This window comes from Lolium perenne, chromosome 5 (assembly GCF_019359855.2).
Source record: "Lolium perenne isolate Kyuss_39 chromosome 5, Kyuss_2.0, whole genome shotgun sequence".
Classification (NCBI taxonomy): Eukaryota; Viridiplantae; Streptophyta; class Magnoliopsida; order Poales; family Poaceae; genus Lolium; species Lolium perenne.
Genome location: NC_067248.2, coordinates 108,199,798 through 108,211,059, shown reverse-complemented (window position 1 = coordinate 108,211,059; position 11,262 = coordinate 108,199,798). Strand labels below are relative to the sequence as shown.

General features: G+C 45.2%; 1 long non-coding RNA gene across 1 annotated transcript; it reads left to right on the top strand.

Annotated features, from left to right (window-relative positions):
* The first annotated feature begins 6,052 nt into the window (after nt 1–6,052).
* On the top strand, nt 6,053–8,033 carry LOC127299594 (uncharacterized). The gene is made up of 4 exons (XR_007850498.2): nt 6,053–6,159; nt 6,318–6,432; nt 6,587–6,641; nt 6,811–8,033. It is a non-coding gene; the product is annotated as an uncharacterized lncRNA (long non-coding RNA).
* Nucleotides 8,034–11,262: the final 3,229 nt, after the last annotated feature.

Sequence of the window (11,262 nt, the reverse complement as noted above, 5' to 3'; positions counted from 1 at the left end):
GGGGCGGGCGAGGTCGACGACGATGTCGTCGTTCCGAGGCGACGAAGGGGCAAGGGATGGGTGCGTCATGTTCCTGGTGTCACGGTGATCACAACGCGCGTCCAGGCGAGGTCAGGGGTGGACGAGAGCAGGCAGGAGGTCATCGGGTACTGGCGGACAGTCGTCGTCGTGGGCGTCGTCTGCAGCTCGTCCGCGGCCAATCGGTGATGTCTGCGAGGTAGCTGACGTCGAGGGGAGGCTGCAGGTACAAGGAGAGGTCACGGGGTGGGTTGTGTCGACGGGGCACGGCGGTGTACTGACGTGTCCGTGGTCTGGCCTGTGCGCGCGCTGGCGAGCTCGATGGTGGTGACCACGTCACGTTCCAGGTGCTGCGAGTCGTTTACTGGCCAGAGACCATGTCTAGCCAGTACAGGGCGATGAGGTGAGACTATGTGACAAGGGCAGAGGAAGAGAGAAGGACCAGAGGCAGGTTTGACATTGGGGTGAGCATGACATGCTCGGCATGGTCATGTCCTTGAAGTTTTCCTGTATGAACAATGGTCTCTGAGGCTTGGCTTTGTTCCCTGGGTGTAAGGAGGAGCTGGTGGTGACATAGGCTTGATGGTGGAGGCTCAAACATGCTGGATAATAGCAGGTGTGTAGTTGGTAGATTATTGCACATAAGGTGCTCGATGAAATGGCCGCAAGAAGAAAAGATTTGAATTTTTGATTGAATTTTGGTGGGTTGTAAATATATAATAAATGAAGTCTACTGGTGGTGGTGGGGGTCAAATTTGAAGTGGTTTGCAAAAAACCAAAATGCATAGGATCTTCAAAATCAAATCTGGTCCCAACTTTGCTTGATGATATATTTGAATCTAGAAAGAATTTGTATGAGGTTGCTTGAGCAAAGTTGTTCACTTTTATGTTGACTTGGATGAGGTGCAAAGGTTTGACAAGGTTTAGTTTAGGAATCTTGAAATAACAGGGCTCAAAGTGAGCATCTGGTTATAAAAGTCACATTTGACCATAATTTTATGTGAGCTCATATTTTACTCAAATTTGATTTGATTTGAGGTTCTTTGATTCTAAAAGTGATATTATGTGTTTAGTAACCAAACACAACCAATGGTGCAAGCCATAATGGTCTAGGTTCAATATTTGTAAATATGGCCATATCCACATATGTGTATTAAAAAAAATCTTCTTATTTCCTATTTGATTTGGTTTTTCTTGATCTCCTTGATGTGGTTGAGGTTTAATATGATATAAGAAAACAATCCAAGCAATGGAAACAAGTTTGATGGTCTTTGGCTCAAATTTGTATTTTTGGCCATATGCACATATGTGCATTTCATCTTTTTATTTCATTTTCTTTATCTATGATCAAAGGTCATGGTTTATGGTTGACTTGGTGTTAGATGGGGTTTAGTAAGGTTTTCAAACCATTTGGGCAAGGTAGAGGTGCTTAGGTCAAGTTTTTGGAAAAATGGCTATGTGTCACATATGCCTTTATGCATAGGTGGCATTTGATTTTTAATTTGACTTTGCTTGTCCCAATTGGTGTTGTTGAGTGTTGATATGTTATATGGAGGTGATCTAACCATTCACAACAAGTCCTAGGGTCAATCTTCTCAAATTCATAAATTTGCTAATTTACTCTCATATGCCTCTATGGCATTTTTAGTTTCTTTTTATTTTCTTTGGCAACAACTTGACTTAGGTTTGATAAGTACTAGATAGGGTGTATAATGGTTTTCCAAACCACTAAACAAAGTAGAGGAGCTTGGGGTAAAGATTTATAAAAATAGCCATAGGCACATATGCCTCTTTTTCTTATTTAGTTTCCTTTTATTTTATTTTAACTAGGATGGTGAAAAGAGGGGTGAGGTTTAGGGTTTAGTGGAGTATCACAATGGTTCACCTCTATTTTGAAGAGTAAGAATGTCATTAGTCAATATTTGCATGTTAGGGTTATAGGCCCACATATTTTATTTTATTTTAGTTCCTTCTTATTTGATACTATTTTATTGTGAGAAGATTAGGGTTTAGGATTTTGGGAATTAGGTTCAATGCAATAAATAAACAATCATGGCAATATCACCACATATAAGCATGCTCACTATGTACCAAACTTAATTTAATAAAAGTTTTTGTTGGTTCTCATTTTTGGAAAAAGGGAATTCATTTTCTCTTTGTTTTAAATTTTTGGGATGTTACACTTCCAAATGGACCAAAGAACGGACGCGAGCCCGAAGTGCCAGGTGCTCGGGGGCGACCAGCTCGGCCCACGAAGATCCCAAATGGAGAACCCTCCGGCTGGGATAGGGACGTCCAGCCTGGCCCAAAGCTCGGCGGCTGTGGGGCAGTCGAAGAAGAGGTGGCGCCCGGACTCGGGGGCACCACAGGCAGCACACGCAGAAGAGGGGGCACACCCCTTGTGGAAGAGGTTCGCCCGGGTGCTCAGGCGGTCGATATCGAGGAGGCGAGCGAAGATCTTGACCTTGGTGGGGATCCGAAGGGACCAAGTCAAGGAGGCCGCGGTGTCAATGGGCCGCGCCGGCGAGAGGGCGCGGTAGGCCTCACGGGAGGAGAAGCAGGGTGTCGAGGGGGAGTCGATGGCGCGGTGGTCGGCGCCCTCATGCAGCACCGTCTCGTTGATGTAGCGGCGGACAACCCGGAGCTCAGCCTCAGCAGCTACAGTGAGGCGACCCTGGAGGTCAAGCCCCTCCGAGACCACAGCGGCCACGGACGCGTGGCGGCGAGTGCTGTGGGAGAAGAGGGCGGGAAAACGCGTCGCGAGCGGCTCTCCAGTGAGCCACTTGTCCAGCCAGAAGGAGGTGGAGCGGCCGTCCACCACAGTCACCCTGGTGATGGCACGGTAGAGGGGAAGGCACTCCTGAACGATCCTCTCCAAGAAGGAGGAAGAGGAGGAGGGGTCCCCAAAGTCGCGACCTGTGTGGGAGAAGTACCAAGTCTTCCAAGGCAGGGGGTTAGGTTGATGAAGTTTATGAACAAAGCTGAGGAGCAAACACCTGTTCTGCCGGTGGAGATCCTTGATGCCGAAGCCGCCCTCCTGTTTAGACAACAAAACTTTATCCCAAGCAATTAGACAACAAGCACCAGAACAGGAATCCTTCCCGGTCCAGAAAAAGGCGCGGCGCCTCTTATCTATACTTTCAATGACCCCACGCGGCAGCAAATATGAGCACATGTAGTAAGTAGCAAGATTATTCAGAACAGCATTACACAACACGAGCCTACCCCCAGCGGACAACAGATGCACACGCCAGCCTGAAAGTCTACGATCGAAGGAGAGAATGAGAGGTGCGAAGGCCGAAGACGGAAGTTTTGTGGGCGAAAGAGGTAAGCCTAGGTAGGGTTGAGGAAAGGTAGATATGGGACACCCAAGAGCTGAGGCCATAGCAGAAGCCACAGACGACTCAGTGTGCATGGGGATGAAACAGGATTTATGGAAGTTGATCGCAATCCCGGTGGCCAGAGCGAAGTCATCAAGGACCTGCTTGAGGCAGCCAGCCGCCTCCACAGAAGCCTGGCAAAGGATGAGGGTGTCATCGGCGTATTGGAGGACAGGGCACGGGGTATCGGGGGAAAGAGGGTGGGCCAGGGAACCCGATTCCCAAGCTTTACGGATGAGACGCTGCAGCACATCCGCAACGATGATGAACAAGTAGGGTGAGAGGGGGTCCCCTTGACGAAGGCCATTTCGGCAGCGAATCCAACTCCCTGGGACGCCATTTAACAGGATCGCAGTGTGGCCCGTGTCAAGGATCTTCTTCATCCAAAGGCACCAGCGGTCGTCAAACCCCCTGGCCCGCAAGATGGAGAGGAGGCTGTCCCAGTTGACAGAGTCAAAGGCCTTGCGGAAGTCAATCTTGAAGACGAGAGTGGGAGCCCGTCGAGAGTGACAGCACCGGAGGAGATCAGCCGCGTAGACGATGTTTTTGGAGATGCGTCTACCGGAGAGGAACCCCGTTTGGTCAGCGTCCACAAGCGAGTGAATGGCGGCCTGAAGCCTGGTGGTGAGCACCTTGGTAATGGCTTTCATAATGCAGTTTTGAAGGGAGATGGGCCGAAACTGCGACGGGTGGACAACGGCATCGATTTTGGGGAGGAGCACGAGAAAGGCACGGTTAATACGCGTCAGGTCGATAGATCCGTCAAAGAAGGAAGAGAACACCGCAAGGACGTCCGGGGAGACAGTCGTCCAGAAGGTGTTAAAGAAAGATGGGCCAAAACCATCCGGGTCCAGGACTGAACTGCCTGTTCATGGAGGCGAAAGCCGCTTTAATCTCATCCGGAGAAAAAGGGGCGGAAAGACTATCAGGCAGCGCACAGTTGGAGGGATAGAGGAAACATATGATAGGGGTATTGAATCGGTGTCGTATTAGTTCAACTAGATTTAGATGTGCGCCTTGGCGCACGATCCCGTAAAATTCGTGTTGATGCGTACTTTATATAACACTGCTAAAATTACGTATAAAATGATAAAATGTTTTTTAGGTTTTAGAAAACGAAATCGGTAGGATGATCTAAGATAAAGCAGACAAAATTACAAACGAAGTAAAAAGCATTTATATACAACCAGAAAAATAAAGAAATAAATTATATATTATAGTAACAAACACTCGATGGCTATATCAAGAGCAACAGAAGTATGCACCGATCTACAGTAAATGGAAACATTTTATAGGATTTAGAAAAGATTTTTTTTTGCGAAACATAGTACATATGTAAACGCTCATGTACATACAGTCACACTCCACCACAGACGCCTCGCCGTCGGCGGAAACGTCATCTCCCACTGAAAAATATTCCGTAATGAGATACCAAAGTATCAAACCTGGAATTTGAACTCTGGTGGGTTTGGGGTGCCACTGTCATCCTAACCACCCAACCACAGGTATCAACATGATGTAAATATAATAACTAAGCAAAGGAAACCAGAACCGAGCTCAGCAATGATTATACACGATCAGGAAAATATTGGTAAGCCTCGAATACATGCCATCCTACAACATATTTCATCCGAGCTTTTAGATATCAATTCAGCTCACCAACCCATTGATCCAACCATAGGCAAAAGTATAGAACTATAGGAGTAGAACACGTCACGAGCACAGCGACAATCGTCAGAAAGAAAGTGACCACTTCTAATTTCCACCGGCAAGAGTGAGAGTGAGCTGCTGCTCGCACTCCTCGTCGGAAGCTAGCTCGGATGGGTGCGGGCGTGCGGCTACGGCTGCTCCATCGGCCCGCGGCATCCTGGCACTGCTGCTTGGCGACAGCTTGGGACGTGCCCACGAGGCGGTCGACACGACCGGGCTGGGCTAGGACGAGTTTCTTAAGGGGTTCATGTTCGGGGCAGCGACTTCGGCGTTCCAGGTCAAGGGCATGGCCACCGGAGGCAGCCGTGTGCCCTCCATCTGGAACCCCTTGATCCACACGCCCGGTACACAATCATTCACGAGCTCCACGAGCTAATTGAGCTAGATCCTACGCAATACTGTTACCGACCGGTTCAAATTGCTGGGGTGTGGGTGTTGGTGGTGAACTGGTGATCGAGCCGCTGACAACCGTATCTCAAGATGCTTACGAATCTACACTACTTGTTCCCTATTCTGCCACTACGACCAACCTTTCGTCGTCGCTCCGTCCCGCGAGCGGACGCATATATGGGCCAAGCCCAGAAACAAAACGCTGGACGTCAACTCAGGGTCTGTTCCACACCCAGGGTTTCTCTTCCCCGCTACCGAACCGCCGCAGGTTGATCTTCCGTGGCGCCGACGACCCTTTATCCTCTCTCGCTCCCAGTCTCCCTCCCCACGCACACCGCTCCGCCTCGCCGGCGACGGCGCCGAGCGCCCCTGCTCCAACGTCGCCCCTCTGACCTGCTGCGTCGCGGCCTCCTACCCACCCTGCCACCTCCTGCTGTCCGCACCATTCTCTACTCCGCGTCCACGAGCTCCGGCCGCCGCTACGCGCAGCGCTCATGGCGGCCGACATCCTGCTCGGTCCTACTACCAGGCGCGCCATCTGGCCCGGATCGATCCAGAGGAGGTGGAGCGGGTGATGGGATGGTCAGATCGATCTAGAGGAGGCGGAGCATATGGCTGGTGTCAACGGAAACGCGTTGCCAGATCGATTTGTCTCCACAAGGTTTGCTACTTTCCTCTCACCTCCACATGGCACGAAATTCCTAATATTCTATTTGCCCCTTGCTAAATATGTGCAGTCATATGCCTTTTTCAAATTGTAAATAGGTGATTGTCTTGCAGTGTAATTGATGTACGACTTGCTAAATATTTTGGTTGTAGATTTATCCATTGACAAAGCAAATGATTACAAAAAATACCGGTGGGAGTACTATGGTCGGAGTACTAGCGCAAATTTAGCTTTGAAGCTCTTAGTATGTGTGACAAGAACCTGAAGGTGGGTGAAACCAATCAATACGTGAGTTAGATCCTCTTCGCTGCCAGACACCGGTACTTGGCAGAGAAGAGCAGGAACACTTGTGGCACTGTTGTCATGATTTAAAACATGTATTTTGACTGAAATTATGCCCACTGATGTTTGGTTGTTGCAGCTTTAGAGGCACCAAGACATCAATAATTTAGATGAGATGACAAGCTTGAAATAAGGTGATAACTGAAGCAATATATTCCTTCCCTGTTATTTATTTTCCTTACTAAAATATCAGTGAGTTTGTAGAGCTCTCTTATGTGTATTGTTTGTGTTGGCTGTAAAGCTTGCATCAAGAAGTGGGTTCTCTTATGTAATTATTCTTATTTTTTCTCCATATTTTTTCAGATTTTTATCTCAGCGTGCATGAACTGAACTATTGGTTGGATTTCTATTTCGGTAAGTAACTTTGTGAAGTATGTGTGCAGAAAGATACACAATTGAAGCTTCCTGTGCTTCGCTGCTACCGCATGTGTCAATTTATACATGTATAGGTGTTTATCTTTTAGTGAAATTGATATGGTTATGTTGCTTCTGGTAAGTCTCACCAGTTTGCTCGATGAAGTTTGCACGTACGTTAAATTGCTAACCAGTTGTATAAAGTAGAACATGTATACCCAGTGCAAAGCACGGGCCTTTTCATGTTACTAAAAAAGATCCACTGTATTCTAACTTCTAGATCCATTATGGAAGCGATTTCACACAGATCGTATTTTATTTTGGCCTCCACTACTATAAAGTATTCCTTCTGAAATACTTTACAGTGAGCTTGGTAATATATTTTAGCAGCTTGCTGAGATATGACATTAGGGAAATCGTCATTAGACAATAGGTTATCTTACAGGTAAGTATACAGTAATTTTCGGATTCCTCATTTTGGTGATTCAGATCAGCGAGGTGGTTAGCCTACTACACTCAGCAAGCGAGGTGATTGTTGGAGTATTAGGCCTATAGAAGTGGCTTGACTCCATTTTTATTTTCAGCGGATTCATGCCTTCATGGTTACTTCAGTTTGTGGTTCGACCCTTCCAGGTATATCTCACGGTTACTACAAAATCTTATTTACAGAAACCAAGCTTGCATATTCTTGTGTACTTGTATTATTTTTTATGTGTAACAGTACCATGTGTAATATGTATGGTGATATGAATACTAAACTCTGGAGAGAATCTCCGAGCTGGAGCACCACACTCTCAATAAGTGCCAATATGATTCTTCTGTACTGGCAACTGCGCTAGAAGATCTGAAACTACAGCTTATACTTGGTTCTCCAGTTGTGAGGTCTTAGCTTGTAGGAGAGAGAGGTAAATACACCGGCACATGAGATGGAAAGATAGGAAGCCAAACAAGCAGCATATAATGTTTTAATTTATGTCCGGTAAATGCCATTGATATTAGTATTATTACTGCAGTTCATCATTTTGATGGTGCTTAAAATTAGAGTTGCTACTTGCAGTTTTTTCCTCTGGATTACCGAAAATTCTTAGATGTTTAATGTAAATATTCTAAGTATATTATACTTCAGTGGAGGGAACTATGGCAGTTAGTCTTTATCTATAGAGGATTTTCTTGAAGAAAAATGTTTGTTCACTTTCCAGGGCGATCGATCATCTCCTTCATGTTCGGTTTCTGGGAGAACACTATGAGCCAGCAGTGTATATATATGGCATATCGTTGGCAGGTCAGTTGCTATATCCATAGATGTAATGAAGTATTTTCTGTAAGGGAAAGTGCTCTTCTCTTCATGATGGTACCAATTAGAGAGTTCTTGATATTGACCATTCTAATGGCGGCGACTTGTGTACCTGTATATTAATTCATTTGATAATGTTTTCAACAAAACTAAATTTAATTAATATCGTGAAAATTTTCCCTTTGAGGCTCACATACTTTTTCCTACAGAAGTTCAAATATTCAGCAGATATCCCCCCAAAACTCTATTTGCTGAATAAAAGTAGTGAAAAACCTATGCTGATCCCCATTCTTTTCTTATGGACAGTAAAAATACAGTGGTTCGTTTGTGCAGAACCAGTTGCATTTTAGAGTGGAGTATGCTCAAGGTGTTCCACTTTTGGTTTTTGCATGTACATGTCAAATTGGGAGTGTCAAGAAAGATGTACATGAAAAAGATGTAATGTTGTGTAGGAAAAATAAGCATTAGCACCACGCCTTTAGTTGGCCAATTTGTTAAATTTTCTAGAACATATCCAAATAGACATGTGATACTATAATTTCCATCAAATTGTTGGCAATTTCATAAAATAAGAACATAAATATGTAAGAAGCAGAACTTACAAAAGGGAAAAGTGCAGAAATGATTGTGTATCTAATTTGTGTAACTTGCTTATTAACTGGTCCCCAGTAGTCCCACTGGTGTATGTATTAACTATTGCATCATGTCCTCTACTTCTACATAGATATGTTCATTTTAAGCACTAGCAGAAACTCTATTTGATCTGATGGCCGCACTCAGCTTTAATTTAGGGTTCACAAGATTCGGTTGTACACCATTTTCTCTGATAATTTTTGGCATTTCGATAGATTTTTTTACTTAGTAGTTACTCAAAAGGATTCCGGGTTTTTTTTTTGTATTAAAACAGTTCAATAGATTTTTTTACCTCCTGACTGATTGGAGCCCAAATATGTATCTCTCTTCCTCAGGTAAATCATGCGGATATCGGTGTAGTACCAGTTAACCCCACCGATGATTCATGCTCTTCCTTCAGTTGACAATGGCACATGGCAGCGGCATTAACACTATGCGATGATGGCCTAGCACACACTCCAATTTGTGTTGAAAGGATATACAGTTGTCAATAAGTTGTGTTATCACCTAGAGAAGGCCCTGAAATGCTATTCTCACTCGGCGCCCATAAGTTTGATTCTGTTAATTTCTTTCAAGGTGGTCAGACTGATTGTTGGTGGGGTTCTTTTGTTTTCCTGTACAGTTTGTACTAGGGATGTACCGAGATGGCAATTAAAAGTAAGTACATGGTCTTTTAATGTGATATAGAATGTACTTCTTTGTATTCATCGGTAAAGTTATTGCACGCTTTGTTTCTTCTGGAATTATTAGGGTTGCCACTCAATTAAAGACTTAGATAACTAGGGAAGATTTGGTAGCATGTTAGCTTCCTAATCATGACACAGTTGGGAATTCATATGCCAAATGTTTAGTCCTAGACCTACTGTCTCAAATCTCCTCAAATATATTTCTATTATGTTCATCTGGTATAGCTTCAAGATAGGAAAAGAAAATAAGAAAGCCAAGCTATTTATTAAGATTTTACTTTGGACTTTAGAACAAGAGATATCTCTACTACTTAAAAAAGGGCGAATTTCCTCTATTTCATCCAACACTTTTTTCAAATAACACCATGTTGCCTTCATCCTTCTTCTCCCCAGCCTCGCCTCAGCTTGGGGCTCTATTCTCGCCTCTGGCCGGGCCACCTCGACATCGCCATTGTCTGGCGCTGCTCTGGCATGTACCTCCCACAAAATCCATTGCCGATGGGCCAGCTGGCGTCGTGGAGTCTGCGGGTCAGTCTATGAGCGGCACCTCCTCCATTGTCTTCCGCGTCCCCAATCTCGCCTCGCAGCTCCGTTCCTAGGCTTCCTTCACCACTGGGTCCTCGCGTTGGGAGGCCGTAGCCGTGCGGATGGAACCGTCCAGCGACACCCGTAGGCACTGGAACATCGACCTGCTGTAGCAGTGTGGATGGAACCGTCCAGCGGCGTCGTAGGCACCGGAACGTCAACCACCGCAGGTGCTTCTCAAAGTATGAGCAGTGCCTAGCCCGCAACCCTCAATCCTCTTGTCCCCAATTCTGAAAGAATTGCATATTCCTTCTGCAGGCAGCCGTAGGAGGTCCGCGGGATGCACTGGTAGCACGGCGCAGGTGAGACCAATTCTTGGATGTTACAAGATCCAATTATATGGATTGAATATGTGAATGGTTGGTAGGTTGCTACTCTCACGATGGCATGCAGTGCATGACGACGAGTCCCTAGATTGGGCGGTGTCATGCGGTGCATGTTAACGAGTCCTTGTGTTGGGCGGCGCGCGGGAGAATTTGAGGAAGGGGATGGGGTGGTGCCAAATAATTATAAAATGGGGCGGAACGAGGGGTTGGCGAGCAAGATTGTGGTGGGATTCTATGTTGGTGGCGCGAAGACGAGGTGCGGATAGAAATGGGTTGTTCGCTATGATAATTCATGTGTGGTTGGTAGGGCGAAAGGAGTAGATGACTGATGGCTATTGATTTGTCTCTTCGTAGTAATCTATCTCTTATAATAATATACTATACAACACTCGTATATAAATTCACAATATCTTCTTTTTTCGCGGGTCACACTATTCTTATTATCATTGTGTATTTAAACATTCTAATATATCCTTTACAAGATCACATTATCCTCGTAATAAATACTCTCCAGCTCTTATGAGGGTACATCGCTGCCAAAACAATTAGAATTCGCACCACCGGCCTGTTGACGAAGCTTTTTACCCTAGCCGTTATAAAATTTGCTAAGCCCTTTTTATATGTTGAACACAGAAGGCTGCGATTCAGGTTTGTCTCCAGACATTTATGAATATCAAAGTGTTGTTTGATAGTTATGACTGGCCAGAACAAAGGTATGGGACTTTCCGCGGAAGAGTAACGAGAAGATCTAGAACTTGGAACCATGTAGATGCACAATAATGTTTATCTTGTTATCGTGTTCGGTATTATCATGATGTAGTAATTTTATTGTAAATTATATATGCATTGAGAAATAAAATTCGAGTTCCCGTGGCAA